At 45.5% G+C, this 21110-nt stretch overlaps 2 protein-coding genes across 6 annotated transcripts in view; one reads left to right on the top strand and one right to left on the bottom strand.

Moving 5' to 3' along the window:
* MACROD1 (mono-ADP ribosylhydrolase 1) overlaps nucleotides 1–21110 on the bottom strand; it is a 311747-nt gene that overhangs the window by 232313 nt on the left and 58324 nt on the right. The window lies entirely within an intron of this gene.
* The window catches only part of FLRT1 (fibronectin leucine rich transmembrane protein 1), a 159555-nt gene that overhangs the window by 124817 nt on the left and 13628 nt on the right, over nucleotides 1–21110 (top strand). Inside the window, exon 1 of one of the 3 annotated variants that reach the window (XM_081842932.1) lies at nucleotides 9143–9607. The exons of the other annotated variants lie outside the window; for them this stretch is intronic. The gene's annotated coding sequence lies outside the window, so the exon portion shown is untranslated. Of the gene's footprint in view, nucleotides 1–9142; nucleotides 9608–21110 lie in introns of those variants that run through there. 3 annotated transcript variants of the gene reach the window in all.

Here is a 21110-nt window from a genome sequence, read left to right as displayed (position 1 = left end):
CCACTGCAATGAGACTGGGGATTATGGTGGAGTTTTACCTCTCTAACACCAGTGTGGGGTTTTTCCCTCCTATATGTGGAATTATCTCAGATTTTTTTGCAAGGAAAGTCAGGAACAGCAAGAGCCATAGCTCAGTGGCAGGGGGGTCTGCTTTGGTATGAAGAAGGTCCCAGGTTCAATCCCCAGCATCTCCATGTAAGGGTGGGAACGTCCCATGTCTGAAACACTGGAGAGCTGCTGCCAGTCAGTGTGGACAGTACTGAGTTAGATGGACCAATGTTCTGACTCCATTCCTATGTTTATAGGTTCAATCGTACCTCGGAAGTTGAATGGAATCCATTCTGGAAGTCTGTTCGACTTCCAAAACGTTTGGAAACCAAGGTGAGTCTTCCAGTTGGCTGCAGGAAGCTCCTGCAGCCAATCAGAAGCCGCACCGGACATTCAGGTTCCAAAGAACGCTCGCAAACCGGAAGACTCACTTCTGGGTTTGCGGCGTTCAGGAGCCAAAATGTAGGGGTGCCAAGGTGTTCGGCTTCCAAGGTATGACTACTTGCAGAATGTATGAACTTTTATAGCGCAGCTGCATGAGTTTTGTAACGTGCAGTTTACTCATCAGCAGGCATGCAAAGTGACTTCAGAATCTATGCCACAGGATTTGGTATCCCTTTTAAAAGGCAAGTGGCAGTTTAATTTTTATTTTTATTTTTATTATACTAATTATTATTATTATACCCCACCCATCTGGGCAACTTACAGAACATAAAAAAATAGTAAAACATCAGACATTAAAAACTTCCCTGAACAGGTCTGCCTTCAGATGTCTTCTAAAAGTCAGATAGTTGTTTATTTCCTTGACATCTGATGGGAGGGCATTGCACAGGGTGGGCTCCACAACCGAGAAGGCTCTCTGCCTGGTTCCCTATAGCCTCACTTCTCACAGTGAGGGAACCGCCAGAAGGCCCTCGGAGCTGGACCTTGGTGTCCGGGCTGGATGATGGGGGTGGAGATGCTCCTTCAGCTATACTGGGCCGAAGCCGTTTAGTAGCTGTTATGAGCATAGAGAAGAACTAAGGAAGATAGGAGGCGGAATCTGGCTCAGAATCCAGATAGGATGCTCATCCACACTTCTGCTTGTCCCATGCCTAGGAAGCACAGGTCTGAGTGGTTTTCCCCTTGGCCTGCTCCTTTCCCAGGTAATATTGCTAAATCAGAGCAAACATCAATCTACAGATATTGCCGTTTGCTCCAATTCAGCGCTAAAGAGTGGCTTTCCTTGGGGGAAAGCAGTGGGACAAAAGGAAGTGTAAGCCCAGGTTTTGAGGGCCAGGGTACAAAACTTCAGGTCTCTTCTGAAAATTGCTGCTTCCCATCTCTCAGAAGGGATATAACTTTCCTTAAAATAATAGAAAAGAAAGAGAATGTAAGATGCCCTGGTTATTTGAAATATGAGACGGTCAGTCTACAAAACTGATTTATTTGTTTTTTTATGTTATTGGAGTAAGATTTCACACCAGGTATGTAATGAACTCATAATCTTTATGCTTTTATTTTCTTTTTACTGGTTGGTTGGTTGGTTGGTTGGTTGGTTGGTTGGTTGGTTGGTTGGTTTTGTTTGCAATTATATTGCAAAATTAAAACAGGATTTATTTGTTTTTTAAGGCTTTCAGTGAAGGAATGAGTAGACAGAGGGAGACTGGAGAGAGGGAATTAAGCTCAATTTCCAGGCCTTCCTCTGGTTCCCCTCCATCAACTTCTGGTTCCTGCCAAACACTTGAAATTCTATGTAAACCTGAATTTAGGGAGCAGAACTAAATAGCTACCTTTACAGAGACTATCAATCAAATGAAACATGGCAGTTTTCCACATTACATGACTTGTTATCCAAACTCACAAGTGTGGGTTCTTGTGGGTTGTTTTTTTAAATAAATGCACTAGAGCAGGAAGATACAAGCCTTGCATACTAAAGCATATTATGATGTTGAGCCCAATCCTGTGCACTGAGTAAAAGTGAGCCTTCCTGTGTTCAATGGGGCTTGTTGATCTCCACCTCCATCCTAAAACCACAATCTCATCCATACTTACTTGGTGGGGAGTATGGACAGAATTGCACTCTTAGGATAGAGATGGAGACCAACAATAGTTTTTAAAAGGGTCGAAGGTGGTATGACAGAGACATCACTTCTCACACAAATGTGGAGATACAGTCATACCTCAAGTTGAATGTGCTTCAGGTTGAGCGTGTTCGGGTTGTGCTCCGCGGCAACCCGGAAGTAACGGAGCATGCTACTTCCGGGTTTCGCCGCTCGCACATGTGCAGACACTCAAAATGACGTCATCCGCATGCGCGAAAGCGGCGAAATGCGATCCGCGCACACGCAGACGCGCTGTCACGTCTTACGTTCCGTTCGGAATGCGAACGGGGCTCCAGAACGGACCCTGTTCACATCCCGAGGTACCACTGTAATTCTTTTGATGCTTCTGCTCAAACAGGGCCTGCAGGGTTTTTGAAACAATACAATAACCTACCAAACTTGTTTAACCCAGAGGCAGCAGTAGGAAAAACGTACACATCGTGAACAGTGAAACATGTTTCAAATTACTGTAAGTTAGAGCCTGTCATCCTTTTTAGGCCCATGAACATTATTCTTGAGGAAGTGCTGGGGAGTGCCACCTTTTTTAGCCACTTCTCCCCTGGGGATCAACTTCCCTACTCCCTCAGAGGTACATGTCAAAACGTTGCTTTTCCAAGGTATCTGGATAAAAGTCAGAGCCAGCAGATTTAATATAAACCTTGAAAAGCACACAGAGCTAAAAGAGGAAGTGGGGTTGGGAGGATCAGACTTCCAACTTCCTCTTTCAACTCTGTGTCCTTCTCAAGGGAGAAAAAAGGTAGCCACTCTCACTACCTCATCACCAAGTAGGTGGTGAATTGCAAGAGCTCAGAGGTTTTGTGGGTACTGGGAATCCCCAGGGGTGTACCACATAGGTGATCTGTGCTGTAAGTCAAGTTTTCCATTCTGTGCACTGAACAAGTCTGTTTTGCTTGCAAGCCTGCGGTTGATGGAGTAAGACAGACTGTCTTACATTTAAAAGAACAAACCTATTTGCACATTTTCCAGCAGTGTGTGGACTTATGAGGCCTAGAACCTTGCTCTTCTCTTCCCTTTTTTGTTTTCTAAGGGGAAGAAGAAGAGCAGAACAAAGCAGCTGAAGGCATACCTGGGTCAGCTTCTCTTCCAGATGTGCATCCTGCACAAAGCAGCTCAAGACAGAAACTGCCATACGTCAGCCTCAGCTCCTCAGCCAGCAAGGTCTGCTCCCGTCTGTCAGTTTGACAAGGGCTAAGTATGGCTACCCTGGAGGGGGATGAAGGGGCACCTGAGTTTCTGGATTAAAGAAAGACTCAGCACAAGCCTCCTTTGCTCCCCAGAGCCATTGGCCCTTTTAATAACAACTGCAGCATAAAAGCCCCGAGCAAGCCGCAGTGAGGGTAATTATGGTCTGCCATCCGGCCTGCTCTGGAAAGATGAAAGGGGCAACCCAAAAAGAGAAAGGAAGAAAAACTTATTATTTACTTCAAACAGTTCCATAGATATTAACTTAATGGAGGCTTGGCACCTCTGCCAGGGGGGGAATTATGCTTCTTAACTACTTCAGTGTGTGTGTTTTGGGGGGAGGGTGGTGCGAAGTGTCACAGAGGGAGGAGGGAGAATCTCCACTCCAAAGAAAGGTCTGTAGCAAATTGGGCTTTAGCTGCCCAGCCTCTAGACTCCAAATTAGTGCCTGAATTACAAAGGGGACCTGGCCCCCTTAGCTGCAGATTTTAGCTCAAAGGTCCATGCATTTGGCTACAGTTGGGGAGAATCAGGGTTGGGGCTTGTGGATTTCATGAAGAGCCCAACAGTGATTTAAGCATTGCTTCATATCCCCACCTGACATCCTGCTCCTGTGCAGAAGACAGAACTTGGGCTGCCGGCATGCCTGTTTAAAGACAGACACACACACACACACACACACACACACACACTGTTCTCATGGCATATAGTTAAACTATGGAATTTGCTCCCACAAGAGGCAGTGATGGCCTCAACTTGGATGGTCTAAAGAGGATTAGACAAATTCATGGAGGAGAAAGATATCAATGGTGGCTAACCATAATGATTATGCTCGACCTACACTGTTGGAGGCAGCATGCTTGGGGGAGGCAGAACATTGCTACTGCTGCAACCCACATTAGGTCACGGGGTTTTGGTTCCTGTTCCACAGGTGCTTTAGGAGAAACTATCATTTCTCAGCCTCCCCACTCCCCACCCAAATCTTTAATTTGGAGATAACAATACAGAATTGTTGTAATAAGAAACATTTTAGATGCTATCTGTGAATACTATGTTAACTAAAGCAAGTGCTCTCTCTTAATCATGTGAATTTTGGGGTGTCCCCAGACTGTTACTATTTCTGGGTGGGATTCAACACATACTGGACAATTTAGGTTGCACAATCAACATTGGTTTGGTGTATGGGATGTTAGGGGAGGGGAGCTGTCATTCTCCAGCAGTTTGGCTTCACCTTCAGGGGGACACTTCTTTGTTTCTAGAGACAGACGGAAGCCAAACACAAGGTGCTCTTTTGCAACAAACTCACTTCCTACCCAACATTAGACTTTTTGCTACAGGTAAAGTGATGGGAAAACATACTGGTAAGTGTGGGATAACCGTTGTTTGCCACAATGTTGTCTGAGCTCTATGCAAACAGATCAGAATGAATGCTCAATAAACTGGTCATCTGGAAGCAAGCAACCTTGGTCAAATAAATCTACATAAATTTGTAAACTGATAAAACAATAGAAAGGGGAGGAGGAACTCTGCTTTTAGCTAATGAGTACAATGTGATAGGCACCATCTTAGAAAAGGTGTTCTCTCCCGTGCTAGAAAAGGAGAAATGCCTCTTCTAAGATGTCACTAACCACATGCTTTTCCTTATAAGTGTGTATTGAAAATAATTAACCATTTTAAAAAGAAATCTGTCTTGATTAATCAGAGGCATCTTTTTTCTAATTTACCAAAATGTTTTTAATCAGTTCATCTAAGTGATGAATCAGCTTGAGCTGCTGTAACCATGCACACCTTTAGCTGAGAGCAGAACACCAGCTCTAGTGGGGCTTTGCCTCCGAATATGCCTAGGATGAGGCCACACACATTGTACACCCAATTACTATTAGCTCGCATTTCCCAACATCTCTAGGCACTGAGCAGGAAAAGCCAACATGTACGGCGATTCAATCTCTAGCTCTTATATTTGTCTATAAATAATGGATTTAATTTGAGCTTTGAAACACATGCATACACAGCAGGAGGACTCAGACAAAACCCCTCCCTTTCATTTTGGTGAAGTCAGGGAGGGCCCTGTTGGCAGAGGCATACGTAGCTAACGTGTGAGACTCAGGTCCTGTCTGCCAAGAAGACACCACAGAGGGCAGATGTAGGGATAATCCAGGGACTTGCCCAGCCGCAAGGGGAGCGTACGGCAAAATCAGGGAGCTGAAGATGCCATTGGTGCCATCCCCAAGGGCCAAAGCTGTGTGCTTTCTCTGACGTGTTTATTCATCTCACTTAAGGCACTTTGGTGTACCAAACGAACATGTTTTAATTAAAGAAAAAGTATATTGTAATACTTCTCCCCCCCCCCCCGCCCTCGTTGCCAGGGAATTAAGAAAATGACTAGCTCCTTTCAGACTCTGCCAGGGGCTGTGAGGTGCCACCCACCCAGCCGGGCTCGGGGCTCATTTGTCTGGAGCTCATTCCCGTGCTCTGTGGCACAGCCCACGGGTCTGACAGATGGCTGATTCAGCCCAAGAGTGCTCAGACCTGGACAGACCCAGCCGCCCTGTTACATTCATTGAACAACTTAAATGGGTTTGTTTTTTAAGTGTCATCCCTCCAGGAGTGCTGGAAAGGCAAGAGGCAGCATGCTCCTTGCTGAACAATTGGGTGGAATGCTGCCTGCATACATTTCCTTGCATCTCTGCAAGGAAAAAGGGTTACAGATTTCTCCCCACTTTTTAAACGAAAGCTGGATATTCGAGGAAGGAAACCTAAATCTGCCATCAGTGCCAACTGAAATATTTTTAATTTTATTTCTAAGTAAATTGCATGGTACCATCACGTAGGTTTGCAGATTTGGCTGATCTCCCCCACGCCAGAAGTTCTTTGCTTATAGAAAGCTAGCGCTTAAGTGAACATAGGAACATAGGAAGGTGTTTTATACCAAGTCAGACCATTGTTTCATCTAGTATTGTCTACACTGACTGGCAGCAGCTCTCTAGGATTTTGGGGAGGTGCCAGTGATTGAACCCGACCCTTACAGAGGAAGCTGCCTAATGGCAAGTTAGAAACCATTGGTCCGGCTAACTCATTATTGTACACACTGACTGGCAGCAGCTCTCCAAGGTTTCAGCCAGGGGACTCTCCCAGCCGTACCGGGAGATCCCAGGAATTGAACCTGGGACCTTAGCTCTCCCCAAGCATAAGAAAGGCAGACAAAGAAGGAAAGGAAACTTGTTGGCAGGTATGTCATTTTGGTCCAGGGTCAAGCACATGATGGAATTTTGAAGAAAAGGGTAGGTGGGGGCCTTTAATTAAATCCACAAGCCCTACTCTGTGAGGTTTTTGCCAAACAACTCCCCAACCCATACCCTTCTGAAAACAATAAATAAGGGAGGGAGTAAAAAAAGGGGGGGAGGTGATTCAACCATGGCATACATACTCTATGACCTTACAGTTACGGAAGTTATATTTATTTATTTTTGCAAAGGATCGTACATGAGTTGCTTCCAGATGACCTGTTTATTGAGCACTCATCCTGATTTCTTTGTGGGGCTTACAAGGAGGTTAGATAACATCAGGTATTTTATTGAGAATTCATTCTGATTTGTTTATGGGGAGCTTTAGACAAGGTTACATCAAGCAAACATTATTACACCTTTTTCCAGAGCATTTCGCTGTCACTTTCCATATTGGGGGGAAAGGTCTCATTTTAGGGGGAAGCAGGTTTGTTATGCAAGAGCACAACATCTTTAGTTGCATGAATTTGCTGGGTATGCGACTGAATCACACTGCTGGGGGTGGGGAGCAACAGAGGAAAGTGCCCATACTTGCGTATTTTGGTCTGGGCCCTGAGACAAAATGGAACCATACAACTTATTCTGCCCAGGAAAGGGTGGGGAGAAAAACAAGACTCTCTTCTGACTCCCAGCCAGTTGCACCATTTATACCCCTCCTGTTAAAATCAGGTAGGCTGCACCCATCTGTTGTGATGGAAGCCCAGAGATATTTCAACACCTCCTCAATGAATGGAATCTGAGGTTGGCATCTCAGATTCAGCCTACTGTTTTCCTAGAGGGAAGGCGCAGTAGTCTTTTAGATACCTGCTTGTTTGTTTTGGCTGGCCTATCCAGGCACATGATTTGGTTATGTATGTTCCTAAATTGGTTTTATTGTTTTTAAGAGGTTTTTTAAAAATGCTTTTTTAAATTGTTGGTCTTTTTAAGAACCACAGAAGCGTTTGCTGCCCTGGGCTCCTTTGGAAAACTAAAAAAAAAGCAATTTTAATAAACAAATAAACTCAGGGCTTTAGAACTTGACCTTTTGTGTTAGGTTAGCAGAAAACAAAAAATCTTTAGAAAAATAAGTTATTTCTTAATCAGAAGAGTTCACTGTATATAACATGCCCTATTAAATATACTTTAGCAGTCCTCAGAATGCTCTAGTGGTAGTTGAGTTTTGTTCATTTCCACTGAGGTTTTTTCCATATTCTTTTTTCTGTCTGCTGGCCTGGGCACTTCAGGGTCTGTGGAGAGCCATGACATGATGCAATGTGCTGGATGCTTCCTATATGATGTAGGGTAGGGGTGGTGGCTATCTTCTTCTTCTTGTGTTAGAATTTTACCCCTGAGCTCAGGGCTCTAAGGCTGCAATCCTATACACATTTACTTGAGAATTACCTTTCATTTAAGGTGGAATCTACTCACATATAAAAGCCGTTCTGAGAATGCTTTTTTAAAGCTTTTTTTAAAAAAATACATTGAATTTTCCATAAGGCTCACAATTGCCATCTAATGTCACATTGCATATTGCACTTAAGGCACACTTAAAACGTTTTATTTGCAGCTGTATAGCTGAGTCCTAAGGGAGTGTGGCTCACTTCTGAGTAAAAATGCACAGGATTAGGCTGCAATCCTACACAGGACTAAGCCCCACTGAGCTCAGTAGGTCTTTATTTTGAAGGAAACACGCAACAGGCTGTGATTCTGGCTGCATGCTTACTTGGAAGTAGAGGTGCCAACCCAGTCCTTCACACATGTGGCCTGATCCTACACATGGAAGAGACTCTGATTTCAACAAAGCTTGCTTCACAGAAAAAATACAAGCCTACTTTTGGGTAGGACAGGGGCGAAACTAGGCTTTATTTCATCTAGGTGAAGACCCAGTTTGGCGCCTCCCCTCCTCAATTGTGCCCCTCTAGAGGCTTCACCGGACAAAAACCCTGGCTAGCCCCCCACCCCCAGTTATGGCTCTGAGTAGGAGCGTGACCTTTCGGACTAAGCTCCTGAGGAAGGGGCATGGGGATGGGGATTTGTAGTCCTGCAATCTGCACAACGCATCACTTGGGATGTGTAAGTCTCAACTGCACTCAGATGGGGTTACTTTGGAGTTAACCTGCACAGGAGGAAGGTTTGTCTCTCAGGGTCTGCCAGTTATACACCCTAACTCAGGGAATATGCCCTGTAGAATTCAGTCACAAATCTCGGGGCTGCTTTTTGTGAATGGAAGAGAGGGATGGTGGGGGAGGGGCAGTCTAACCTTTGCCCCCAGTGAAGCTCCACCCGTGTACACTATCCTCCACCCAGTGATGTAGTCTGTTAGTTTATTTGCATCTGAACTAGTGAAAAGGATGGGAGACAGATGTGATTTGGGGGAGGGTCCTGATCAGATTGTAAAACATTGAGACGCGGGGTGGGGTGGGCTGGGGTGGGGGTCTTTGCAACTGAATCTCTCCTTCGCCACCACCCGCCAGGAATTGCTTCGTAGCACCGCCTCCTAGTCCTAAATCCTCCTCCCCCTTCCAACCTCTCTTTCCTCCTCCTCCTCCTCTCCCTGCAACGGGCCTTTTGCACAACACACACACGCAGCTGCACGCAGCCATCACTCCCGGCTCTCCCGTTAGCACGGCTGCTTCAAATGGGCCCCCAGAGAGGGATGAATCCGGAGCGGCGGAGGCAGTGAAAGCAAAAAAAAAAAAAGGGGGGGCGAGCACAAATAAAGGAGAGGAGGGTCGCGATTCGGGCGCAGCGGCAGCAGCGGAATATGGCACCGCAATGCCGGGAAGAGGGTTTTTAGGTGCCCGCTGGAGATCGCTCCGCTGCCGCCTTGGTTGCAGAAGGGGAGGCGAGCGCGCCCGGATTTGGAGAAAGCTCTCTCCCCACCCCCAGTCCCCAGACCGGGAAGGGGGAAAAGCAGGACCTAGCTATCCACACGCGCCATACAAACTCAACACGCGTTGCCAAAAGGGGAGCCGGCAGGAGGAGCGTCGCCGGGGATGCCAAGGCGCGGTGAGTAGCTTCGAGGCGAGGCAGGGGGAGAAAAAGTTTGCGAGGCAGGGATTGAATTGCCCGGGGCGCCTGGCAGCAGGGATCCGTGGCTGGCTCGGTGTCTGCGTGTAGTAGGTAGGGGTGAGGTCTCCCGCTTGGTGGAGATCAGCCTTGGCGATGGAGATCGGCCCTTGGACCAAATCTCCCCGCCGCCGCCTCTACCCCGCTTTACAAAGGCATCTTCTAGCTGCCCACCGTTGGAAACTGGACACTGGGCAAGCCGTAGGTCTGAGGCGGCAACGGAGCGGTTCGCATGGAGGAGAGACCTGTCAACACACACTGACTGGTCCCCCCAGAGCTAGCCCATCCCTGGTTTTTAAGGTTCCGACGGTGTTTATGTTTGTTTTTTTAATTTCTCAAACCATTCTAAGCCGTCGAGAGTGCTGTGAGTGCAATGAAAGGGCGGGTGTGCATTTTCTAAATGCAGGAGAGCAGACGAGGACCGTTGTATTCGGGTTTTACGCAGAAACACCGTGCTGGTTACCAGCACAAACAACAGATGCTGGATGAGATGGACCCTGTGGGGGATGCAGCAGGGCTCTTCTTGTCAGAGGGCTGAGAGAACCTGTGGCCCTTCAGGGGTTGCTGTACTACAACTCCCATCAGCCCCAGCCAGCCTGGCCAATGGTCAGGTATGATGGGAATTGGCCATTGGCCACGCTGACTAGAGTTTAAGCCTATTTGGAGGGCCACGGGTCCCCCCCCCCTCCATCTCATAGAAGAGACCATCAGGGGGTTTGGGGAGGGGAGAGATGTTTCCATTGTGGTTTGCTCCCCAAATACCCATTTATTGAGCATTCATCCTGATTTGTTTGCACGAAGTTTGAAGCAGAGGTTGTTTATTGAGCATTCCTGCATGGAGGTTAGATGTGTTGAGCGTGTGTTAATTTCACCTTTTCCAGTGCATTTTCTTGTCACAATAAGTTTTTTTTTTGGGGGGGGGGGGTGTTACTCAAGAATGGCAGATCAACTTTAATTGTGCAACATGATTTTGTGCATGACTCGTGCCCACATATAGGGATAGTTTGGAAAGGCCTCCAGAAGCAAGTGGAGTGTATGGAGACAGTGGGGGAAGTGACTCACACACCCCTCTCCTCTTCCTATTAAGGGTGTGTGTGTGTGTGTGTAAAATGTTGAATACTGGGACTGAATTTGAGAAACCTGTTCAACTGTCAATATATTTTGGTGGCCTTAGCAAGTTGCTAGCACTCAGTCTAACCTACCATACAGGGTTGTTGTGAATCTTTGAAAAAAAATTGTTCTGAGCACCTTGACACATGTGCAAATGGGGTGCAAATATAATAACCAGAGACATCCCAACTCTAGTAAAAATATTGTTGCAGCTTAGCTTGGGTGTAAAATGTGGCTGGAATCCTCAACTGCATGATGGAATTAGAGACACCCCCTAAACCAGGGATGTCATTGGATAGGTTTCCTACATCCTTGAGCCTTGACTATGCTGGCTGAGGCTGATGGGAGCTGGAGCTCACCAACATCTGGAGAGCCACATGTTCCCTAGCCTTGTACAACAGACATGATGAGTTTGATTAGGTGTGGCAGGCCTCTTCATTTGACCAGTCAAATACTGTCAGTGGGTTTTGGTCAGATATAGAAAACTAATCCAAAAATGCTACTGTATAGACAGCAGCTTGTCTTGCTTTTATAATTTTATGGTGCTGTTTGTTAGCAATGGAGGCAACTTGTCCCCTGGCACTGTATAAAAGTCTAGTGGTATGGCAGAGCTTCTGTGGCTGCCAGTGTAGTTTAGTGGCTAGAGTCTTGGACAAGGATCTGGGAGACGAGGGTTCAAATCCCTACTCAGCAATGTGGCCCACTCTGTGACCTTAGGCCAGTCAATATATCTCAGCCTAATCTAATTGTCAGGGCTGTTGTAAGGGCAAAATGGGGAGCTAGGGGGAGGAGATATACTTCCTCGAACTCCTTGGAATAAAGGTGAGATACAAATGTAAATACTGCTCGCATCTCCAGACAGGAACACAAGCTGTCATCAGTAGCTGAGCAGACCAAGGAAACTCAAGTTCAAATCTTTACTCATCCATGAGACTGATTAGATGACGCTGTGCCATTCACACATTTTTAAGACCTACCAATTTGTAGGGTTATAAGAATAAAAGAAAGGCAGGAAGGGCTATGTATGCATCCCTGGGAGGATGGGTTGAATGGGAAAAAAGTAATAAAATTAATAATTCATTACCATTGTTATTAAAGTTACCTGTTATTGGGAAACAATGGCATTATCTAATTTGTTTTTCAGTTTTGCGATTAGCATATGCATGAAAGCTGCGGCTGCTGATTAACCTCCTGCTTGTTCTTCCCATTAGTAAGAAAGCTGTAAAAATACATGACCACCAGTGGACTGATCCCTTTTAAACTGGTTCAAATCCCCAAGCTTACTCTGAGGAAAAAAATATTCTCTTAAGGTAATTGGCTATTATTTTAAAACCTTTGTACCCTAGCTTTCCTCAGTAGACCTCAATGCAGCTAGTAACGATAAAATTACAACAATTACTACATAGTCTGTCTCCCAAAAACAAATGTGCCCAAATTCCTCACATGCAGTAGGTTAGTCTTGCACCATCTTGAGCAGATGAAACCAGCTCCCAAACCTACTTGTTTTAATCCACTGCAGTTGAGAGTTAGATTCCACACTTACTATGGATAAGCTGTGAGAACTGCTAAAGCTCACTGGTAGAGCATGTGTTTTGCATTTAGAGGGTCCCAGGTTTAAGCCCCAGCATCTCCTGGAAGGGTGAAGAAAGACCCCTGCCTGTAACCCTGGAAAGCTGCTGCCAGTCAATTGTCAGCTTACCAATGTTTCTTCAGCTGACTATAATTCCCATCATCCCAGACCACAGGTTGTACTAGCTAGGGATGATGGGAGATGTAGTCAAAAAACAGCTGGAGACCCAAGTCTGGGAAACACTGGTAGACAATACTGAACTAGATGGGCCAATGGTCTAAGCCAGGTCCCTAAATATATAAAGGAGAGGGGGGCTGTAGTTTGGTGGTAGAGCATCTGTTTTGCATGCAGAAGATCACAGACTGGCAATGTTCTTTCTGAAACCCTAGAGAGCCACTGCCAGCTAGTGCAGACCAGGTGTGGGGAACCTTTGGTCCTCCAGATGTTGCTGAATTGCAACTCGCATCAGCCACAGCAAGCATGGTCAATGGGCAGGCAGGATGGGAGTTGTAGTTCAGCAACATCTGGAGGGCCACACATCCTGAAGATAGTACTGAGCTAGATGGTCTGATTCATTACAAGCCAGCTTCCTATATTTCCAAGCCGCTACCCACTTGAGTCAATGCTAAATCCCAACTTGTTGCTGATCAGCCTCATTCCATTGGAATTAATGTAACTGATTGTCATTTGTTGTAATAGCAGTAGTTCTTTGGAAACAAATGGGATCAGAGCCGTGGCATGTTGAGGATCAGCCTTAATCCACTGGAGTCAAGCCAGATCACAACTAGGTGGAGGTCTACCTTAAAACACTGGAGACAGTGGTCACAGCCACCATACATTTGAAGTACATGGCTTTCCCCCCAAAGAATCCTGGGAACTGTAGGAATGGATATCCAGCTGATATACGTTGGGAAACAGCTGATCCACTGGTGTTAAGAGGACCAGATCCACAGCCTTTAAACCAGCCTCAGTTGTACCTCAAACTAAGGGAGTCAAAAGCCCAGATTCCCACTTGGTATGCATTAGCTAACATCTGCTAGAAACAATATAACCTGGTTCCCTACTGTTTCCAATTAGCTTTGAGTTATTGGAATAAGCTCACAGTTCAGGGATGGGGGAACCTCTGGCCCTTGAGATGTTGCTCGCATACCAGTCCCATCATCCCTGACCACTGGCCACACTGGCCAGTGCGGAGGGGAGCAGTAGTCCAACAGAAGCTGGAGGGCACATGTTCCCCATCCCTAGGATAGATTCCCATCAGTCCTTGGAAATGACTTTGGTCCCATTAACATCAACACCACACATTGAAAAGGATCCTGGGAACCATACATTCAGTCTGTGGGCCCAAGCTTGAGTAACTCTCTCCCAAATGAAAGGCCACCCCTCCTTGCGGAACTTCAGGCACATGACAAAAGACTTTCTTGTTCCAGCAGGCAGTTTAAGGTAGTGTTTGGTTTTATGGTAAAATTGTATTGTTTGAGCGCCCCATTTTTTGTGGATTGCTTTTATGTATGCTGCTTAGAAATGTGAATAATTAAGTGGTATGTAAATGTTTTAAATAAATAATAGTTTGGTTAAGGGTGTTGGGAATTGTAGGTCTGCGAGGGAAGATCTACATTCCCTAGGATTCTCTGGGGAAAGCCATGTGCTTTAAATGTATAGTGTAGATGTGGCAGAAGTTGCAGATCTTTCTCCTCAAACCCTTTCACCAAATGTGTTGCATTGCCCCCGGTGCAAAAACACGGTTGCAGCTTTGGAGCTGGAATGCTGGGTGGTGTTGACCAAAAAAAGAAATAAAGAAATGGCTCTTTCGCAGATCTTTATACCAATGTAAGGTCTGGCCCTTTCTATTAATAAAAGGAGAGAGAGTGAGAGCTTTGTAGGAAGAGTCAACATCCCAAGTTTACACTTACTTCTTCTGCCTAGCTAATATTCTTTGCTTTGAATGCATTCAAGCCTGATGGAAACTTTAAAGACGCAAGAGCCGATTTTAATATTTAAACATGTGTTCCTTCAGGCAAGGGGTTTGGGAAGAAGAGGGTGTATGAACTTGGGGGCTGTGGGCAGGGATTTAGCAGTGATATGAATTATTAGGCAGATTAAAGACTCCTCCAGGAATTGGGCTGTTTTTCTTTTTCTTTTCTTTTCTGGTTATGTGGTGAATGGAAGCTGAATTTACTCAGAAGCATCGCTACACACACCCAGCTCCATCCATCCTGTCCCACGCACTGCCAGATCAGATCTATATAATAGCTGCCAAGGGGTTCAGTTCCCAAATGTTGCCAGCTCTGTTGTTCAGAGACTTAGCATCACGACAAGATTCATAAGCAGTGTTGTAGTGCTAAATTCTGATATGAAGGCACTCATTGTCATGGTTCTAAGGTCACGTGCAGGCTAGCACAATTTTGGGGTGATATTCCATCACATGCTGGAAAATTCTGGTTGCACAATTAAAAGTTGATTTGGGAGCCCACTCACAACAAACTCTCTTCCCCACAGACTGCTCCCCCCCCCACAAATAGCCAACATTGTCTAACCTCCCTGCAATCAAATAAGGATAAATGCACAATGAACAGCTTATCTGGAAGCACCCTAAAACTATTCAACAGACATGATTTTTTGACCAATATGGATATTATATAGTTTGAATACAAAGTTGGCTTCCCCTGCCTCAAACTTAATATCTGGCCTGGTAATAAGTTCTGGTGGACTCAAAAGTTTGCCCACCATTTTGGATCACTTTGGTCATAATAAAAGGATTTTGATGTCATCATTCCCCCCCCCCCAAAAAAGTGTCAGTTTAACTCTTAGCATGCGTGCTCATGTAAGTTACCTGTTCTTCTGCTTGGCTTATTTGGTTGGTTTCTCTCTGAGAAAAGCTTATTGATTGGCAAATAAAACCCTAGGAGGCAACATCATCATCCCTGCTGTGAAATAAGTGCCTGCACTCCCTTCCTGCTTCACTATGCCACTGTTCATAAAAACAAGGCGGATCCACACCATACATTTGCAGAGCTTTCACAAGTATTTAAAATAAGTGGCTTCCCCCATGGAATCCTGGGAACTGCAGTCGATGCTTCACAGAGCTAAAATTCCCAGCACTCTTAAACCTCAGTTCTCAGAATTCTTTGGGGAAAGCCATGTGTTTTAAATGTATGGTGTGGGTGTGACCTGAGACATGGTAGGCAACCTGGGGCCGCAGGTTCCCCATCCTTCTCTCAAATCAGCAGGTGGTGGACATTCTGTGAAAACCTAGGCCACTTGGCTCACATACCCCTTAAAAATATTCAGGTGCGGTGGTGGGGAGACTTGGTGTTGATGCCAAATGCTAAAATTCTAGCTACGCAGAACAACATCACACACACACACAAAGCAGATGGATACTGATTCCTTCTGGGGAAAATAACATTAGTAGTTTACATCTGATCAACCTCATCTGCAGCGACAACATCTGGGCATCAGTACAGCACAGTTTTCCCATGCTGAAAAATTGCTGTCAGGTTAGAGAGAGGTAGATTTCATCATCCTAATTTACCTTACTTTTTTTAAAAAAAGACAAAAAAGAGACGTGTGTGTAGATGGGAAATCCCAATAACTGGATTGTTGCCTCTGGGATGAGCCTGTTGCATCTTTGTCAACTCTTTTTGTTTCCTGCCCTTTCTATAATGCATTCCCACGCCAAGTACAAACAGTGAAGGGGGGGGGTGTCAATTATTTAGCAGACTGTTATGCCCATGGCCTGTTAGAAAGAAGTGTGTGAGAGAGTGTGGCTGAACAAACAGAGGTGTCTGTGTCTCATACACACCCTCTTTTCTGCCATTGGCTGAGCTGCTCTGATGTCACAAAACAGGTTGTGTAGCCCTAGGGTTTGGCATCTGAGTACTAAAGAAAAGGCTAGGGAGGGGCCTTTAATAAAGAATTGTAAGGTTAAAATCCTCCAGCCAAGGACACAAAGCAGGGGCAGTAATGAAAGTGGCCAGGGAAGAGGGGGCGTGGCTGGGGAAGGGGAGTGGTGTGGGGAGGGTCCCAAGGACCAGGCAGTGAGATTCTGAGGGCCGCATTAGGCACCTGGGCCCAAAGTTCCCCACCCTTGGTCCCCATGTCACTTGAGGAGTTTCAGTGTTTGTGTGTGACTATGCATGTTCTTGCACTGAATGGGTTTGCTGTTTTAAAATGTTCACAGCTAACAGTCCTTCAGTATAACAGCAATTTGGCATACGTGGAGGCCAGTGTGACAGAGTGGCCATAGCATTGGGACTTTGAATCTGGGTTTCACCCAGTTTGAATTCCCGCTCAGCCATTAAATTCACTTGGTGGCCTTGGGCCAGTTAGGTATTCTCTTTCCGATTCACCTACCTCAAAGGTTTGTAGTGAGGATAAAAATGGGCAAGAGGAAACCGCAAGGCCACCCTGAGCTCCTTCAAAGAAAGACTGGGCAAAAATATAAGAGTTAGATCTATGTTGCATTATTAATTTGCCTCGACCAACCCAGCTATCTCAGAATACTGTATCTGCCAACACAGACATCCAGAAAGATGAGACTGGGGTGTGGTGTGATGTAGTGTCTGTCATGTTGGACTTGGAATCTGGATCTCACCCTGTTTGAATTCCTGCTCACCTGTACAGCTCACCAGGGAACGCCACCATGGCTTGAACCCAACGCCTTAGGCATGCAAAGCAGATGGCCTACCAATACCATCTCTGACAAATTTGATTTGAAGTAATATTGTAATTTAAACAGGAGTGCCCCTGATCATAAACAGACTGCCTTTTTTCTCAGTCATAAGCAAAAGCAGCATGTCCCACATACTTAGAATGGTAGAGACTTTTAATCTCAGGGTCGTGGGTTCAAGCTGCATGTTGAGCAAAAGATTCCAGCATTGCACGAGGGTCAGGCTAGATGACTCTTAAGGTCCCTTCCAACACTACAGTTCTATGATTCTAAGGAGGAATGCTTCTCCAACCCCTGAGTCCCCTCTCAGGAAATTAAACCATACACCAAGCCTCCCTTGACAATACCCTGAGAACACCTTTTTGTGTGTATTTAACTTACCTTTTAAAAGTAAGATCTTTAGAGTACTACTTCACATACTTCCACGAAACTTTGTGCCCATTTTCATCACCGGATACAAGCAAAAGCACGGATCGCTTTGCAGAGACATGTTTTCTGGCTCAGTATAAGATTTAAATCTTTCCCCCCATTCCCACACGCATAACGCCTTTTCTTCTCCATTTGTCAAGTGAGCAAGGTATCTGCCCAAACGTGTGCTTGCAAGTTCTTAAATCTCAGAGCAGCTCAGAGTTAGCAAAGTTTTATGTTAACTTGAAGAACCACCCTTCTGGATCAGCCCCAAGGGCCATATGATCATAAGAAGAGCCTGGCTGCTGGATCAAGTCTGTGGTGGCCCCTCTAGTGCAGCACTCTGTTCTCACAGTGGCCAACCAGATGCCTTAATAGGAAGCCCACAAACAGGACTTGAGTGTAACAGCAACCCTCCTCACTTGTGATTCCCAAGTATTCAGAGACAGACTGCTGCTGACAACGGAGGTAGATTATAGCCACTGAATTTGTATAACCCTATTTTAGAGCTGTAAGTTTCTGGCCACCACTCTGTCTTGTGAGGGTTTAACTATGTGCTGTGTGAAAAATCTATGAAATGTGAAGTCCAGCATCCTGTTTCTGACAGTGGGCAGCTGGAGGAGCATGGGCAGTTCACAAACCATGCCATGAAAGCTACAGCCCTTCCCTCTTTATCTCCAGCATCCAGCCACTGGCTTAGAGTGAACTTAGGACTCACCTACTTTCATATGAATCACTCAGGTTCAGCAAAGCTTTCTAAGGCTTCAAGTTTGCTAGGTGAAAGCAAGGCACTTTGTGTGCAGAGAAGCTAAGGGAAGGGTTGCAAAGTGGATGTTAATTATCTTGCAAAGGTGCTGATCGCATATTACTGTTTTGTTTTTTAACCTAGTAAGGTATCAGGCTCTCAGATACCTCAATTTCAATAACTTTGTAAAGCAAACTTGAAAGAAAGTGAAAAGGAAGTTGGAAACAAAAGGCAGAAATCTGGTGATTGGATTTCAAAAGCAAGGGAAACTGTTGATGTGGAGTTACTCACCAAAGTGAGGATGCAGAATGCGTTTCTAATACAGGAATACTGAGAGAGGCAAGCAAATGGCCAGATAACAAGAGCATTCTGCAGAATGCAAAAATAGCCGGATGGCAGATAGAAGTGAATTAATGCATACCAATTGGTACCCAAGGGGATACTTGCCAGAAAACGTGTTATTTTAAACATTTCAAAATAGATTCATCTGATACATATCCTCTCTTCCCCCCACCCCTCAAATTCTGTGCTAAGAAGCATCTGTCTATCTGCCAGTCACTCTCCCATCACACCAAGAAATAGAACCCAAGGCGGAGATAAGTAGACTAAAGGGGAGGAGCTATGCAGAAGCAGGCCAGCTCTGCTCTGGAGTGTTTCCCATGGGAAACAAGCCCGTGTGATGTGGAACAAAGATCAGAAAGGGGATATCTGACCTTTTCCACCTCACAAATACTTAAATCACAGGGTTTAGGTTTACTCTTGACGTATGCAGCGCGAGGGGATAAACCTCCATTACAGTGGTACCTTGAGTTACAGACGTTTCTGGTTAGACTCCGCTAACCCAAAAATAGTACCTCGAGTTAAAAACTTTGCTTCAGGATGAGAACAGAGATCACACGGCAGCGGCACGGCAGCAGCGGGAGGCCCCATTAGCTAAAGTGGTGCTTCAGGTTAAGAACAGTTTCAGCTTAAGAACAGACCTCCAGAATGAATTAAGTTCTTAACCCAAGGTACCACTGTACTAACAAATGGCACCATATTTTTTTGAAAGTTGTTTGTTTGTTCACTGTGCATTTGGACAATTATTAAGATACAGTCAAACCTCGGTTGTCAAATGTAATCCGTTTCGGAAGACCATTCGACTTCCGAAACGTTCGACAACCAAGGCGCAGCTTCCGGTTGGTTGCAAGAGCTTCCTGCACTCAAGCAGAAGCTGCGTCAGACATTCTGGTTCCTATGTTTGAATATCATTGGACACTATTTTGAATCAAGATGGTGGTTTGAACCTTTCAAAGATGCACTGCTGCAATAGCTAGTTTCAAAACAGGTCAGATTTTTGGGAGTTCCTGAGCAGTGCCAGGTACAAGCCTGCTGGTAAAATGATAAAAACAAAACATAAGCTGCTGCTTCTACAGTAACATTCATGCATTAGTTTACAGGTTCCTCATCCCTCTTTTAACCGGAGACTCTGGGAGATTGAAGCTGCAACCTTCTACATGAAAAGCATGTGCTCAGCTACTGAGCCATGATCTCTCTGTTGGAATATATCCTGGCTTGGTATAAGGCATTCAGCCCAATATTGTCTACTCTGACTGGTAGAAGCCAGTTGAACCTCTAACCTTTGGCATGTAAATCATTACCACTGAGATCTGTCTTTCTGCCTCCCTCCCAGGGAAATGGTACAACAGGACCATAAGAAACTGCCTTAAAAGAGCTCGAGCTATTTGGCCATGTAACCCAGTGTTGTCTACCCCAGCTGGCAGCCACCTGGCAGGGCTTTTCAGGTGTTTGAACCCAACACCCTAAGTAAAAATCATGCCCCCTGTCTACACTTCCCCCAACTGGGTGCTTTCCAGATGCTGTTGAGACTAAAACTTCCATCATCCCTGACAAACGGTCATGACATTGTAGTCAGACATCAAGAGGACACCAGGCTGAGGAAGGCTATAAAACCACACAAGGGTGTCCTCCAGGTGACCTGTTTATTGAGCATACATCCTGATTTGCTTGCACAAAGTTTATGCAGAAGTTAAATTATATTCAGTCTCTAGGGAGCATTTGTTTACTTGTTTGCAGGGAGGTTATACGACAAAAAGCATCCATCCCGATTTGTTAGTGCAATGTCTTCCTGGTAATCATTGATTCATCCCGCACTTTTCAGCACATTTCCCAAACGCTTCCTTAACCACAAAAAGGCCATGTTTTTACAAAGCATATTTTTCTCACTACAAGAGAGCCCTTTAATCCGCTTTAACTGTGCAAGCCTAAAATTTCTGGTGTGCATTTGAATCCTTGCCTCAAAACACCTGATGGTATGGAGGTGACCAAGGTCACTGCAATATGCAGCAGACCTGGGAGATTTTTCAATATATCGTTCAAAGTCAGTTATGAAGTCCACAACACCATAACGGTTTCATAAAATGTTATTTGGCAAACATCGCGATTTTGAGAAAACCGTGTAGCCGGCAAGTGCTTTTTAGTGCTTCCTCTGCCTCCTGCAGGAGCAGCAAGCGACTCACAAGAGCAGAGGTAGCAGCCAGCCCTATGTTTCTTTCGAGCCCCAGCTCAGCTCAGCTGCCTCTGCAAGAGCAGGTGTCGATTATGAAAGTACGTAGCTGGGAAAACAACAGCTTCTTTTGATTTTGCAGCAAGCTCCGGCTCAGCAGGCTAGTAGTGGTCTGAAGGTGTGATTTACAGAGATACTGGTCTGAGCTGGCTCGGGGCTTCTTGCTGGGAGCCCCCTTCTCCCCTTTGCCCCTTCCTTACCCACCCACCCCCAAAATAAGAAACTGGGGTTGTTTTCTGCAGAGTAAGAACAAAAGACATTGCCCTGTAACTTAACTCTTTTTCTTTATTCCCATCTCCCCTTCTGCCTGTGTGTGTGTGCGCGTGTGTGCATGCATGCATGCGCAAAAAGCCTTTCTCTCCCCTTCCTGGT

The sequence above is a fragment of the Podarcis erhardii genome (genome assembly GCF_964252035.2).
Source record: "Podarcis erhardii genome assembly, chromosome: 15".
Taxonomy (NCBI): Eukaryota; Metazoa; Chordata; class Lepidosauria; order Squamata; family Lacertidae; genus Podarcis; species Podarcis erhardii.
This window is presented reverse-complemented; position numbering and strand designations above follow the sequence as displayed.